Source organism: Mustela erminea, chromosome 18 (genome assembly GCF_009829155.1).
Source record: "Mustela erminea isolate mMusErm1 chromosome 18, mMusErm1.Pri, whole genome shotgun sequence".
Classification (NCBI taxonomy): domain Eukaryota; kingdom Metazoa; phylum Chordata; class Mammalia; order Carnivora; family Mustelidae; genus Mustela; species Mustela erminea.
Genome location: NC_045631.1, coordinates 53,779,129 through 53,795,256, shown reverse-complemented (window position 1 = coordinate 53,795,256; position 16,128 = coordinate 53,779,129). Strand labels below are relative to the sequence as shown.

Here is a 16,128-nt window from a genome sequence, read left to right as displayed (position 1 = left end):
TGCGCCAACCCCCGTCCCCCACACCCTTGCCCTCGCTTGGTTTACCGAAGGGGGAAAAAAAATCTGTTAGTTTTTCCGAGTGCATTTCCACCTGTATCTTATCAAGAACCACCAAGTTCAGCACACCCTTGATTAGTCACTTCCATTAACAGTGTTTATTTTGGGGTTTGTGTTTATTTTTGAAACGTAGGCTCCTTCTCCCCGCCCTCTTCCTTACGCACCAGCGGCTCTCGGCCAGCTTCCTAGTGAGGCCTCGTCCACACTCTCCTGGACCATCCGTAAAACCTCCTCGGCCAACTTCTGAGGACAGGACGTCCCTCCTCTTCCCTTCCTGGGGGTGGGGGCCGGTGTGGGGGTGAGGGGTAGGGGGAGGTCTGCAACTATCTGAGAGTCTCTTAAAGCAGCCGTTGTCTCCCCCCTACTTATTTCCCAGATACGCTTGAAAATCCTTTTCATTAGTGACTCCGTTGACCAACCGACCCGTGACAAAGCTGAGACTTTATTCCTAGCTGTCCACATTCCGTGAAACCAAAGACTCTTGGTGGTTTTCTGCATGGAGTCAGAGACAAGGAGGTTTTTGCTTTGGCGGGTCGTCCTGTTTCCCTGCACCCCTCCCCTCCTCACTGAAGGCTGGTCTCAGGGCTATAGCTCAGTGTTTCGGAGTCCCAGAGAACTGGTCCCTGTTCCTCCCCACTCACCCATCCATCCGCTCTCCGAATGGCACCTAGCACTCCCTCCCCAGTTGGAGGGATTTCAACGCTGAGGGCTGAGTAAGAAGGAGTTCAGGGAGGACTCCCCCCAGGCTTTGGAGGTCTTCCCCTTTGATGGAGCCCTGCCCACTGTCCCTGCCTCCCTTCCCCTGAGCTCCAGCTGCCAAACTTCCCCGGAGGTGACTTACAGACCCTCTTAGCCCATGGAGTCCCTCTCCATTCTGGTGGGTCACGTGGCGAGCCTTGCACAGAACCACCAGTCCAATATTTGCAAAGATTCCCAGGCCCAGGGATGCCTGGAGGCAGGCACCCAGCAGAGAAGGCCCAGAGCGGCCTTCCTCCTTCCCCCACACTCCTTCCTGGGACATTTATTTGAATACCTCCGGGGAGTGGGTAGCTCTGGGGTATTTATTTGTTTAAGCATGGGTGGTTCCGACAGAGGAGGGTGTCGGGTTTCAAGGTTGGAGGACCAGTGCAAACAGAGAGTGGGTGGTCTGGAAAAAGAAGTGGGCAAGGGCCAGGGGGTGAGAGAGCCCATTCGCCCTTTTATGTTTGTAGGTGGAAATGCTGAATGAAGCGTGACCTTATGTGTGACCCAGTTATCTCTGACACAGAGCAGCTTGGGGGTGTGTGCTCAGACTTCTAGATTGTGGAAGAATAATCTGGAAGTCATCGGGCAATTATTTAAGGGCAATAACTCTCATTAATTTATCTCGAGGGTTCTGGTGACTATCCGCGAGCCTTGGGGAGGAGCAGAAGTTTAGTTAGAACCAGGCAGACCCGACTCAGGGATTCTGGAACATTCCTAAAAAGCTGCTGGGAGCAGTAATGGACTGACGGGCTCTGGTTGTTGGCCAGAATGAATGGTCCTGCCTGGTTTCTGGGTTAAAGTGGTCAGAAAAATATCTGATTCGTTTCTGGGTTCACGGCAGCCCTGAATGACAGAGCTGGGGACTTTATATTCCGCAGTCATGGTCATGGTCAAAAACAAAAGGAAGCAAAAACAAGGAGAAGATATGGGAAAACCAGAGGGAAAGGTGACATTATGGCCAACGTTCTCGACTACAGAATTGGACATTTGTAATGGCAGGCTCACGGTTAGTCTCCACAGACGGGATGCAGAAGACCTGGAGGGTTTGCCAGGAGGAGACACACCAGGGAAGGTTTGGGGAACATGAACACAGTTAATGACAGTGTTAAATACAAGACATGCAGGGAGATAGCAGTGCGTGGCCATTGTCTCCAGGTCCTACCAAGGGAAAGAGGAGGTGGGGTTCACGAGCAATGTGGAATGACGCCAAACACCAGACGTTCCCCTAATCCTGAAAGTGACAACACCAGAAAGCCCAGGGCATCCCTTTTTTAAGCGTTGGAGGGAGAGGACTGCTTTTTTTTTTTTTTTTTTTTAACCAAGTCTTGAGTACCATTCCTTCTGGACAGGAAAAAAAAAAAAAAAAAAAAAAAAAAAGACTCTCACTAGATGAATGGCTGCACCAATTGGAGACCTTGTTAGAAATTAATGATATGCATACCACAGTGTTTAGGGATGAAGGGTCCGGATGTCTGCAGTGGACCTTGACATGCATTGAAACAGCGAGATGGTTGATGGGTAGATCCGTGCACAGGTATGTGAGGAAGCAAACACAGCAAAAGCTGGAGAATCTTAGAATCTGGGTGGTGGGTGTGTGGGTACAACATTCCTCTACATTTGAACATTTGCAAATACAACGCTGGAACAAAGTACCCATCCCGGGCCACCCACAGTGATTTCCATTCAGTGAGATGGTGAATTTTTTTTTTTTTTTAAGCATTGCAGGGGATTCTGAGGAAGAGCCAAGTTCGGTCAGGCATCTGTAGACTAGACTGATCTTCCTCCCGTCGGACGTACGCAGGAGCCCCCTGGAGATTCTGTCGAAGCCGGGAGCCCCATCCGGCAGGTCCGGGGTGGGACCTGAGAACCTGCCTTTCTCACGAGCTCCCCGGTGATGCTAATGCTGCCGGGGCACGGATCGCCACCGGGAGCAGAAGACAGAAAGGAGAGGACACGCTCTCCCTTGTTCTTCCCATCTGAGCAGCCCCGTGGAATCCTCTGGAGAACGGCAAACTCGATCCCTGAGGGTCTCACCCCCAGAGATTCGGGCCTAAGAGATTTAAAAGCTCCGCAGTCGGTTCTTGCGAGCAACCAACTGACTTAGCATCCTGAAATGAATCCGGCGAATACTGAATTTTAGGAAACGAGTTTTTGCGTGGAAAGACGCTTGAGGACCGTCATCACCAGGGGTACAGACGCTCTTCCAACAACAGGGGAAGACTCACAGCCGCGCCTGCCCGGGGATGCCCCTTAATTCCCCTCCAGATGAGAACGAGGAGCATCTACGGAGTGGCTAATGCTTTAGTCGGTTCGGTTCCGTCCTCACTCTCACCCGGTGACACGGGCATGATTACTCGCTAAAGGTGGGGATGTGGGGCTTGAGTAAGTGACTGGCCCAAGGTGACGCAGCCAGTAAGCCTCGGGCAAAGACCTGAACTAGGGCTGCCTGACTTCAAAGCCCGTAGTCTTCGGCCATCGTATCATTCCATGGTCTTCATGAACTGTGCCAACGTGTAGGAAAACTGTAGCTTGTGGGCCAAAGCTGGCCAGCTGACCCTTTTTATAAATAAAGTTTTTTTTTTAAATGATTTTGTTTTTAAGCGATCTCTACACCCAACACGGGGCTTGAACTCACAACCATGAGATGGAGAGTCGCACACTCTACCTACCGAGCCAGCCAGGTTTCCCTGTAAATAAAGCTTTATTGGGACGCAGTCACGCCCCTTATTTCCGTGTGGTCTCTGCTTTCGTGGGACAGTGGCAGAGTTTGCGACAGGGATCCCCCTGGCCCTGAAGCTGAAAATATTTCCTATCTGGCTTTCACACGCGAGGTCGGCTGACTTTGGACGGATTGGCAAGGCAGCCAGGGCCCGGGTGCAGTCTTTGATGGTACTTCCAAACAAGAGCAATAGCCCCGGAGAGGATGAACCTGAACTTGTGATCACGGCAGCTCAGGGTTCTGCTCAGGCTTTTTACTTCCACCTCGTGGCCTGCCTTTCGCTCGAAGGGTTACTTGCTTCCTCTCCCCATATTTTATTTGGATGCCAAAATTTCTGATCTGTTTTCTTAAGAGCAGGAGGTCTTGATCCCAAAGCCAAGGCCATCATACAGCTCTCCGTGGAGTGGGGTGAGGGCGGCCAGCTGCTGGCCACCTGCCACTCCCACATCATGGGGGGCCTCCGTGGAAAGGCTCTGAGCCCTGCTGCTCCTGGGAGGTGGCAGCAGCTAGAGGCTTCCGTCCCATCCTGTCAACCATCCCCGGAGAAACCCTACCCTACAGAGAGGTCAGGAGGGAAGAGGGAGGGGAGGAAATGCCCATCAGTCCATCAAAGTCCCGCCCTCTGGCGAGGCTTCTAGCCCGGGTGAGCAGGGCCTGAGGTCCCTTGGCCTGCCCCCAGGGGCCGAGGGCAGGGCAAATCAGGGAAGTGCATTTGGTAATGATTCTAGATTTCCTGTTTGGTTTCTGTCCAGGGGGCTTTGGGATATGCTAACTTGCAGTTGTGTGTACACAGTGCACATTATGTTCCTCTTCTCCCGGGTTTCTGTGTTTTCCTCTTTGCTACCTTTTCTCCTCGAGGGCTTGTTTGCATTTTTTTTTTCCTTTTTGTTATTGTTAAATTATGTGAGGCAGAGCAGTGGGCCAGTTCCCAGCCTCCTTTGGGGGAAATGTGTGGGGAAGGAGAGGGGAGAGGGAGGGAGTGGTCAGGATACCCCGCCCGGATTCCTGGGGATTTGGTCTGCTGTCCTCTAGATCCTGCGCCCCTTGGACAAGCGTGGTTGTAAGGCTGTAAAGAATCTGTTTCTCAGGACGCCTGGGTGGCTTCGTGGGTTAAGGGTCTGCCTTCCTGGGATGGAGCCCCACATCAGGCTCCCTGCTCAGCGGGGAGCCTGTTTCTCCCTTCGCCTGCTTGTGCTCCCTCTCTCTCTGACAAATAAATAAATAAAATCTTAAAAAAAAAAAAAAAAAAGAGTCTAGGGGCGCCGGGGTGGCTCAGTGGGTTAAAGCCTCTGCCTTTGGCTCAGGTCATGATCCCAGGGTCCTGGGATCGAGCCCCGCATCGGGCTCTCTGCTCAGCAGGGAGCCTGCTTCCTCCTCTCTCTCTGCCTGCCTCTCTGCCTTCTTGTATCTCTGTCAAATGAATAAATAAAATCTTTAAAAAAAAAAAGAGTCTGTTTCAGTAAGCATTTATTTAGTGCTTCCTGTGTGCATGGGATACAAAGGGACACACAGAAAGCCTAGTCTTCTAAGAGGTCAAAGGTTGGGGAGAGGGAAAGAGACTCCCAAGTAGTATAGTAAATGCAGTAAGTAGCAGAAACAGGCAGGGATGGAGGTGGGGTTTGGTGGGGGGCATGTCAGCATCCTTTAGCTCAACATTCTCTTCCTAGTAGGACTGAGCCCCAGCCTTGAAGGTGGTGAGCACCCCCCCCCCGCCCCCAAACAACCAGCTAAGAAATAGGAAGAGCCAGCATCATGGCTAGCCCCCTTCCAGCATGCTGGGTGTCCGGACAGGCTAAGTAGTCACCATGCGCTCCCTGGGATGTAGCCTCTGTCTCTGCAGGGGTGAGGGGGCTCTGGGTCCTGGGGCTCTCTAGCCTTATAGCCTTGGGGAGCCTGCCCTTCCTCGGGGACACAGAGGCAGTCTGCATCCTTTTCATTACCTACCGGAGAGGACTCTGGTCTCTCCACAGGGGAGAGAAAGAGAGCGCTCCTTTTCAACGCCTTCCAATGTCCTCCCCCCTTGCTGTGCCTGGCCCCACTGTCACCTCACCTTGAAGGAAGACAGGATGTGTTTCCAGCTGGGCCCTTTCCCTTCACGATTTAGGGGGGGGAGTGAGTGACGTGTATTACACTGATGGTGGCTCAGGTTGTCCCTGGAAGCAGCAGGTGGAGGGGAGGGGGCAGAGACACAGGAATCTCAGCATCGCCCAACCCCTCCTCACTGCCCCTGCCCTCTCTCAGCTCAGGTTTGCAGGGGTGCTGGGAGTGGTGGAGCTGGGGGACCTCAGTCCCCAGGACTGCCCTTCCGTGGGCCCAGCAGGAGTCATTGCTTCTGAACCCCCCTCACTGATGTGAGTGTTTCAATTTGCCTGGGAGCTCGCCACCCGAAGTCGCTTCCGAGCTGCAGAAAGGAGCCTCAGCCGGTCCGTGAACTCCGACCTGAGGGAGGACAGGAAAATACATGGAACAGTGCTGCCTGTGTGGGTCACAAAGGGCAGACGCAGAATGCCCATTCTGTCCGGTTGGGCTGGACAGAAGCCTTTGCGACTGCGAAGCCTTGGCGACCCTCAGACCCCCATGGAGGCATAGTGGGGCCAGCGCAGGAGGCGGTCTGCGCTTCCCTCTAGAACAAGCAAGAGTCTTCTAGAAGTCCTGGGGTTTCCCTGGACATGAGAGGATCTCCGAAGCGCACGGATGTCCTCTGGCTTTCCTGTCTGTCAACTCAGTCTCCGTGGATTTTCCTTCCATAATGTGTCGGGTTCCCTAACCTGAGCCTTGTAGAGAGGATCGTCACATTCGGTCATTTTGCCAAGTGCGGATTCTTGCTGAAATGTGAATAATTACCTCTCAGTGTATGTCTTCGGAAAATCCATACACATATAGGTGCACACATGTGTGTATGCATGTATACAGATACTTCTGTGTGCCTATATTGTGGAAAGGATTTTACAAAGGAGGGAAGCCCATTCGTATACGGCAATCGCTGGCCCCCCAAGATGCTTGTGTTGTGCCCGGAAGGGTGACCAACATGTCCTGGTTTGCTGGGGAATGTCCCTTTTTTTTTTTTTTTTTTAAGATTTTATTTATTTGAGAAAGAGAGAGAGCAGGAGAAGGGGAGGGTCAGATGGAGAAGCGGACTCCCCTGAGCAGGGAGCCCAATGCGGGATTCAATCCCGGATTCAATCATCATGACCTGAGCCAAAGGCAGTTTTAACCAAGTGAGCCACCCAGGTGGCCCGGAATGTCCCTATTTTAAAACCGGGAGTCCCAAACCCCGAGATGACACTGCATGTTAGATGGGTTTGTACAGAGAAGGAACTTGAGACAGACCTGTCCAGTGAGTTGCGCAAGGTCACACACAAACTCAGTGGCTGAAGCAGAGCTTTGCACTTAGACCTAATTTTACAACACGTGCATGTTTTCCAGGGACACTTCAGGTCTTGCAAATATAAACGGGGAAACTCTGAAAGTCTAGAATGATGGGCAGTGGCTCTGGGCATGGGAAATCTGGAAATGATGAGCTTTCAAAAGGCAAAGCATGGAGGGCCAAAGCCAGGAGGAGGAGGATCCAGAATCTCAAGGCTCTCCAGCCTGGGGTTCTAAGGAGGACCAAGGACGAGCCTGGGGCTCAGTGAACCTTCCGCCCTCTGGACGCCTGAACCTCCTCCCTCCTGTCCGGCGTGTACCCCCTTCCTGTGCGTCCAGCCCATGAGCCCTTGAAGGTGGTACCAGAGGAGCCAGGATTGGTGAAGTGACAATTTGCTGGGAGCCCCCCTCACGAGAGGAGCCTACACCCCTCCCCTGCCTCAAACTCCTGGTTCCATCCCTTCTGCTCCCCCAGGGGCTTCCAGAACAGGTCCTCCTTGCCTGTGGGCCAGACCTGCTGGTGGGGGGAGGGGGGATGGCGAGCAGAGAGATAGAGAGCTAATTACTGTTTTCTCTTTGCAGTCGCTGTAGCTCTGCCAAACGAGGATCCCCATTCTGTAGGGACCCTAATCCTCTGCTGGGGCCTGGAGGGGTCCCAGGCAGATTTCCATCTTGCTCATTATCATGGGTCCCCTTCCAGAACACGTCCGCTCCTGGTTTCCTGGACTCTGCCCACCCTGCACACGTGTACTTCTTGCTGCAGACTGGCCCCCCACCCCCGGTCCCCCAAGTCCCTGCCCCAGCCGCCTGCAGGAGGGATGGTTGGCTTCCCGTGGGTCTCCTAAGCGCCAGCGCGGAGCTGATAGGAAACCAGGCCAAGCCATTCCACCTCTTCGGCCAAAAGAGCAGGGGCCCTCTTGGGAGGTTCCTAGTTCAGAAAGAAAGGGATGGCAGAGGCCTGGGTCGGGAGGGAGCGTCCTGGAGCACAGAGCTCCCCGGGATAAGCAGCAGTTCCAGAGAATTCGAGAGCCAGCAGGAATCCAATTTCCCAGGCCGCTGCACCCCATTTTGAGGGAAAAAGCCTAGCTCCTGCCCGCGCAGCTGGGTCCGACCGCCCAGCACCCCTGTCCCAGCCCCATCTGCCTCCATCCCCCTCCCACTGACATAATCACAGGGTAGGCCCGGCCTGGCGGCGTCGTCATGACAACAGCTCTAATTTCTTTTAATCCCAGTGTTCCTTCCTAAAGGGACCTCCTCCAGCCCCCACTCCCCCCTGCAACGTGTTTTAATTGTAATAACTCCCGGGTTTTCGGGAGGTAATGACCGTGTGTGGGGAGCCGGCGTTGGCCCGGCTCCATCCCCAGAGCTGCCCGCCCAGCGGCGCCAGGCAGCCCTCCGCCTCCCAGCGGGAGTCCTGGAGGAGCCCAGGGCAGGCTCGGGCAGGGTCTGCCAAGGGGGTCTGCGGCCTCGGCGCTAATGAACACAAGCCGGGGAGCCTCAGCCCTGCGGGGTCTTTGTCCTAAGGACGGCACCGCAGCCCTTAGCCCATATCCGCATCTGCTCGCTCTCCCCCACCGCTGCACGCACCTTGAAGGGAATCCACGGGCCATTATCCTGCTCCAAGTCCCAGCCAGCCACGGTGCTTCAGGGATGGGACCTCGAATGTGTGCTCACATCACCTGGGGGCTCATTGTGTCGCCGTTTCCAAGTCTTGGTGAGGCCCCCGACCCTGCGTGTCTCACCACCTCCCCGGGGGGGGACACCCAGGCGGCCTCGCCCCAGACCACGTTTCCCACAGGAAGAACCTGGAGCGGAGCGACCCTGTCCAACAGAAGCCCCATACTTAGACGGTACCGTGTGTTCACTAGGAGCCTACGGAGCAGTCAGGATGTGGCCAGCGCAGCTGAAGGAGGGAACTGTCCATCGGATCTCACGTTCCTCTGTTTCAATTTAAGTAGCCACGTGGAGGCTGGGGGCTACCATGTTGGAGGCTGCAGAAGGTCCAGTGCTCAGGGCAGGTAGGACTTAGCTTGGATGGTCTCTGCAAAGGATGCCCCCGGATGCAGCCACCTGGTCTGGACACAGCCTGCATCTCTCCGCCACCACCCCGGACCCTTCTGTCCCATTAACCCTGCACTATGGAGACCTGCCACCCCCTGCCCCTCCTTTGTCTGCTCTACACGCTGCTCTCTGGTTTCCGTCCTGCCGAGAAAGGGACTGCAGAGACGGGAGCACGAGGTCTGACGGCCTGGCTTGGAAGCAAGAACCTGAAGTCGGACTGAAGGCCTGCAAAGGTCGACAACACGCCCCGCTCTTCTGGGAAAGCCGGCTGTTTCCAAAGCAGCCGTACGGAGCCCGGGCCACCGGGTGCCACCGGACACTGTCTCGTGACCGCTCTTTCTCTGCTAATAACCTGAGGGACCGTTTGGGGGTTGACGCAGTCACACTGTGGGAGCCCTTGGCCCACTTTTGCTTCCACCAGAGCCTTCCCATTCGCACGCTGAAATATTAGATGTTCGGTCGGGAGTCCAACAGCAAAATATTTCTGAAATTGTGTGTGTGTGTTTTTCTTCTAATTTAACGTGCCAGACAAGCCTCCCTGTAATTAAAACCAGAAACAAGGACCAGACTTAGACAGAGATTTGAAGGCTGTAAAATTCTAGGACAGGTTTATGTAAAGCAATTAAAAAGGGAGTTAAAAATTGTTAAAAAATTAAACACTAATTACTTTTTTTTCTCCTCTCATTTCTGCTGAGCTGTTTTGGCTGTAGAGCCCGAAGAACGATATAAAAAGGAGAAAGTTTTGCCTCGTTGCTGTAAATCATGTTCAACAAATGCTTCTCCGCGTTTTGCAGCCGAACCCATCTGCTGTCAATTAGCCTAAATCATGCCTTTTCAATTAAACGGGCTTAGGGAAGTCTGGTAGCAGAACGGGGGTGTGTGCGTGCGTGTGTGCGTGTGCGTGTGCGTGTGCGTGTGCGTGTGTGTGTGTGTGTGTGTGTGGAGGGGGCCAGCGTGGTGACTGCAGAGGGCAGGAGAAAGGAGAAGTCTGATTGCAGTCTGTGACGTGGAAATATCTTTTAAAAGGTGTGACCCCATTTTAGCGTTTTCCATATAAAATGAGGTATTATTTGCTGTGCTGTGGGGAGCCGTGAAGGGTGGAAACACCGGGAAGGAGGTGAGCCTTGAGAATTGGGAGTAAATTAATTCTTGTGAGCTCCGGGGGAAGCCGCCGAGCTGAGCGTGCTGCCTGGAGGCGGCCTCGGGGGCGCTCAGAGACCGCTGGGTCAGGGGCGTCTGAGGAGGACTGGAAGCAATGGCTGCAGCCAGGGGGCTCCTGACCGAGGTCCCTTGCAGGGCCAGTGGACTGAAGTCAGGGACTGGGACACACCAGTGAGCAAGGCGAGGGGTGTGGGGCGTGTTGTCATCTTTCAAAATAAAGTAGACCTCTAATACCTGTGCATGGTCTGGGCTTGGTCCGGGAAGGCCCCATCTCTGGGGACTTCATGGCGGTCTCTGTGTCTGTCTCTGTTCCTTTCAGAGTTCCCCAGGCCAGGCGTCTGTGTCCAGTGTCTTGGGAAGGGGGAGGTTGAGTTGCGTTGTGATTCCCTCAGAGGCCAAGGGCCACAGAGTTTCAGAACAGCTGGAATGTGTGTGTGTGTGTGTGTGTGTCTTTGCATGTGGGACCCCTCTGTGGGCTCATGGGTCCACCTCTGGCTTCGCAGCCTGTGAGGGTCCCCAATCCTCCCAGCTCCTGGCTCCTTCCCAGCCCTGGGGGCGGCCAGGTGAGGCTGTCCCTGAGACGAGGTGGCGTCCGGGGTGGTCCTTCATGGCACTCGACTTCGATTTCCCGCGGCCTCCCGACCGTCGAAGAAGAAGTACGTTTGCCTTGACTCGACGTGGACGGAGAGCTCGGCATTCCCTCCTCCCGTCCGCAGAGGGAGGGGCGGGAGATGAGGTGTGTGGTCTGCTGACGCGTGTTTATTTTCAGTCCCCTGCCTCCTCCCCGGCTGGTCTCAGCCCCACTGCGGGACTGCCCCGAGCCATCAGCAACCTGCCCGAAAACCTGCAGCTTGTTTGGGGTTTCGAGGGTGGGGAGGGATTTGGTAAGGGAAGGTGTGGTGACAGCAGCTAGGTCTTCGAGATGCGGGTTGATGTTGACTTTACCAGTAGGACCGTGAGCTCACTTTCATGGAACATGTACAGTGTGCAAGCATTGGGCCTCAACGTTCTACCCCAAGCCCTCCATTTCCTCCTCACAGGCAAGCTCGGAGGACAGAACAGCCATAGCCCTGTCCTTTGCAAGAGGAGCCGACACCCCAGCGAAGTGAAGACCTCTGCCCAAAAGCACACGGCTTGTAAATGCAGGGCCTGGCTTTGAACTCCGTCTCGTGCTCTCGACCCCGACACCCCGCTGCCTCGTAGAGTCAGGGTGCCCTCCGGGATTTCCACGCCATCTGCTGCGGTGCCCCAGGGAGGGGTGGTGGCAAAGCCCAGAGGCGGTCTTCGGTATGACAAAGTCAGATGGAGGTCGGCCTTTGGGGTGAGGAGCACCTGGGTTTGCATCCGAGGTGGGCCACCTGCCACTCCAGTAACCGCCACCAGATCGCTGACTGTCTTGGCCTAGCCTGTGAAATGGGGCAAAGGCCTGACCTCCCAGGAAGGGTGATGCCCTGTGTGTGCTGGGTATGGCCGGCATGGAGAAGACACTCCGCAAACAGTGGGCTCTTTGCCTTTCCTTCCTGGTGGCCTGATTCCATGAAGCTTGACCTGGTTTCTTTCTGGCTCGTGGCCTGTGATTTCCTGTAGGATACAGTGTCAGGTCTCTGTCCAAGTGAATCACTCTAAACAAGACCCTGGTGGGACACGGTCCACGGCGCAGGCCCGCACCCCTCCACAGGGACTCTGACCACGCAGAGCTTTCCTTTCCCCAGGAAAAGCCACCTCCGGACCCCAAGGGCTCTGCCGTTTGTGGCAGCTGGAAGGAAAATCTGAGGCCACATCATTGCCCTGTTCTCTGCCCCCAGGTTGTTCGGGCTGCCCAGCATCCCACTGGCTGGGCCGAGGAGGGAAGGGCCGCCTGGCCTTGCTCCAGAGCCACCCGGCGGGCCCAACCTTGCAGGCTGCCCTCGCTCTGAGCCCCTTTAATCCGATGGCTGAGTGCACTGATCCGTGCCTAGGGCTTCCAGGAGCCTCCCTGAGCCAGGCACCGGTGTTCCCAGCCACCTCTGAGGGTGGCGGAGAGGTGGCTGCCTGGCTCCGTGGAGCTGGCAGGATATGGGACAAAGGACCGGAGGCCAAAAGCTTCCCTGGTCCCCTGGGAGGTCCTGGCTGGGTCAGGGGAAGGGCAGGGGAGCTGACACTGCGAGCGGGTGCCTGGGGTACACAGGATGGACAAGCTGGGGGAGCCCACTCTGCAGGTGTGGCTCCCTTCCGGTCACGGGCTCCCCGTCACCCTCCTTGCCTCCGAGCATGGCACCTGCCGTTCCCCAGGCTGGGCCCGGATGATTGCGTTCCTGAGCCTTGCCCCAGCTCTCGGTCGCCCACTTCCTGTCCTTCTCCCATTCCCTGACACTAGGATGATTGGAAAAGCTACCTTTTGAGTCAGGGGGCTGGTGGCCCCTGAGCCAGGCTGAGACGTGAGAGCTGTCCCTTGGGCTGGTGGACCTCTGGCAAGTTACTTAGCCTCTGTGAGCCTCCGTTCCTTCATCTGTTAACATGGGACACATCACGCTTTTCAGCACGACTCAGATGATCTAAGGTAGACAGAGCCCCCAGCCAAGCACCTGGCCCAGCTAACAAGTGAGTAGTCACTTGTCCTAGGTCCTCTGCCCTCCCCCAAAGTCACCTTATGCTTTGCACTCCCCCACCCACTCCCTTGTGGTCACCATGGACCTGCCTCTCAAACGCCCTTCCCTGGAATGCTGTTGGAGCCTGCTGGCCAAGCTGTGTTTGCCTCCCCTTTGGGACCGAGGGACTGCCTTGGCCTGGAGTCGGTCACAGGATGGGCTTGAAATCAAACTCAAAGCTGCTTGTCTTATGCTCCTGGTGGCCAGCTGGGAGGTGGCCCTCTTTGCTGTGTGCAGACACCGTCTCTGGGCACGGCCGAGCCTCACCGTGACTACGAGGAGAAGCTCGGCGTCTGGAATAACAGCACCGGCCTTGAGGTCTGCGCTGCGTCTCCTCATCTGGGAAGGCAGCCAAGCCAAGTCGGCATCTTGCTCTCCAGGGGCCTGGAGAGCCAAGCCGGTGGTTTCTCTGCTGGTCCCCACGGGCTCAGCCCCCGGAGACCTCAGTCCCAAGGAGCCCGTTTCTGGGGTTCTTCCTTCCAGCCAGCACACCTCATGGCTTCACGGGGACAGCTGTCCTCAGGGCCCTCCCCGCTTGCCTTGGCTTCCTGGTTCGAGGGAGACCCCGAGGCTAACCCCGAGGAAAGGCCAGACCAGCTACCAATGGGGGAGAGGGTCCCTGGAGACCCTGGGAATATTCCCGGGAGCCCCACCTACTGGCATGAACTTAGTGACCACCCACTTGGGCTGGTCCAAGCTGAGCCAGCAGAGCCCTGATTGGAAACAGAATTTGATCCGCGTGTCAGGATTCCACTCCAGCATCCCCTCCTCCAGGAAGCCTTCCTGGAGTCGTAGGTGTTTAAAATTTCTTTGCCCCTGGGTTACAGCTTGCCCTATGCTTCCCTCCTCATACGAATTCATTTGAATAGAAATTTATTTCCTTGTCCATTTCAGCCCCTCGACCAGGCACTGTTTGAAGACATCGGCTGTATCCTAGGTGACTACCAGTCCTGGGCTCTCGGGGAGAGCTACATAAAATGCCTGTGGAAGGGACCCATGGGAGGGGCCTGGCAGAGGTCATCACGGTGGACAGGACAGGGTTTGAAAGATGAGGCAGGTGCCCCGAGTGTGGTCCGCGCAGGCAGAGTCGTGGGTTTGGCTGCGTGGGTCTCAGGTGTCTGGGAGACTTACCTGCGCTGGGAACGTGAGGTGGGCAGAGGCCACCGGGGTCAGGAGACGCTGCAGGCAGCCCCACGTGAGGGACTGCCGTCGGTGTAGGTGCACGTGGCAGGACGGACGCCCAGCTCCTAAAGCGGGGAGAGAACGGGGCTTGGTGTGGCCGGAAAGCCGCTCTGCCCGCCCGCCTGCCCGCCCGGGGGCCCAGGACCGTGGTGGAGGGGACGAGTGGCGGCCGGCGGGAGGTGTGGCCGCACCTTCCAGCCCAGCGAGCATGAGTCAGGCTCCTGGGCCACTTTCAAGGGGAAAAATGAGAAGCATAGTTCAAGTTACCAGGTCTTAGACACACAAACACTATTCTGGAGTCAAGATCTTGGGTAACTTGCGGCCCTCTGCCAGCAGGCCAGGGTCTCTGGGGTTTTCGGTGTCCTGGAGCAGAGGAGCGGAGGGGGTGACTCTCCTGGGAGCCCAGACCGCAGTGTGGGAGAGCCACCGGCGGGAGTCAGGAAAGGGCTGTCCTTTGGTCCGGAGACCTGGTCAAGGGCAGGCTCTGCCCCAGCATCCCTGGGTGGCTTTGGGACAGTCCCTTGACTGCCGGGGACCTTACCTACGGATTGCAGTGGTGGACTCTGCCTCATGTAGGTTCCCTGCGTGGCACAACGACGTGCGTCGGATGCTATGCGGTTGAACGTACCTGCCCAAAAAAGTGCTCTAAAAATGTCCGGTGCTGTTGGTATTGGTATTGGTTGGTATTGGTTTCAAGGGGTGGTTAGCAGGGCTCAGGGGAGCTCAGCCCTCATCCCCACCTGTACCTCCTGACCAGTGCCTACAGCTGGGGTTTCTAGAACTTTCTTTAAGTCAAGAAATTGGTTTTGCCTGTTTTGTTTTGGCTGCTGACAGAGACGAAAGCCTCATGAAGGGCGGAGAGCCTCCTGACCGCCAGGCCAGTGCCCAGGACGCTTGGCCTGGACACCACCTCCGGAAAACTGGGGTTCCTGTGACCGGCAACACCACATGGGATTTCTGTGCAGGAAGTAGGTGGAGTGGAGTAGGGCAAGCTTGCTGTACCATCGACCCTTCCAGGTTCTTCTGGAAAAGGCCTGGCCCATGCCCTCTAGGGGAGCAATGGTCCCTTTGAGCTGGGCGAACCTATTCCTGGTTATCCTGTCCCTGCCCAGTTGTCGTGAAACACCACTTACGCTCACAGTACGTCTCCCCAGGCAACTGACTTAGCTCAAACCCGTCGTGTTAGCGTATTGGCAACTATTTAAAAAGAAATATCGCTTTATACGTTCAACTTGAGGGGACCCGCTAAGCCAACATATAGAAGTTGTTGAGTAAGTTAGTGCAAAGAGAACAGGCTTATTTCTCAGGGACTGAGAAACATGAACTTGGACATGAAATGTAGCGTAGCAGTGGGATTACGAGGCGAGACTCAAATCCACGGATGTTTTCAGATCTCAGCAACCCCTAAGCTTCTTATTTTTGGAGGCCCTGCCCTTCACCTTATCAAAAGTCTTAAAATGTCCCCATACCCCACATTAAATATAATTTTATGGAGGAGCAGAACGAAGACTTTTATAGAGGTCTATTCTTGTGCTTTAAACTTGATTATATTCATTAATAACTATTAGAGAATTGAGTTAAATTACCACTGGCCAGTTAACAAGGTTATTTTGAAGAGACTTTTTTTTTTTTTTTTAAAGAATATTTGGTAAAAGTAGATTTTGTAGTCCTTTATATTCTGGAGCCAATATTTTTTCTTGACTTGAAGGGTTCCAGTGTTTTGCCATGGGCCCGTGGAAAGTCTGTCGACTTATGTCCCTGAGCCTGTATCTCTTAGAAAAAGAAAGTCTTGCTGAAGTCGGGAAGCCTGAGTTTGATTCCTGGCTTTGTAGAAACTAAGTGTTACTCACTGCGTGATCTGTCTCAGCCTTCCTGTCTCCATCTGTAACTGGGGCTGATTTGTTCTTGCTGGGAGGATTAAAGGAATAAATGAAAGTACACAGCCCGTGCCTGACTCCTACCTAGAAAGCTATCTTTCTTATATGTTAGTCTTATATGTTAGTCTTAAATGTGTTAGTCTTAAAATGTTAGTCTTATGTTAGTCTTAAGTATGTTAGTCTTAAAAACTATATATATATTTTTTTTAAAGGGGCGCCTGGTTGGGCTGGCTCAAAGGAGCAGGTGACTCTTGCTCTCGGGCTTCGGAGTTCAAGCCCCACATTGGGTGTAAAGATGACTTAAGTAAATTAAAAAAAAAAACCTATAAACAAA

General features: G+C 54.9%; 1 long non-coding RNA gene across 1 annotated transcript in view; it reads left to right on the top strand.

Moving 5' to 3' along the window:
* The window catches only part of LOC116577109, a 161,852-nt gene extending 157,191 nt beyond the window's left edge, over positions 1-4,661 (top strand). Inside the window, exon 4 of the long non-coding RNA XR_004280389.1 lies at positions 2,519-4,661. This is a non-coding gene — a long non-coding RNA (uncharacterized LOC116577109). The remainder of the gene's footprint in view (positions 1-2,518) is intronic.
* The last annotated feature ends 11,467 nt before the right edge of the window (positions 4,662-16,128 follow it).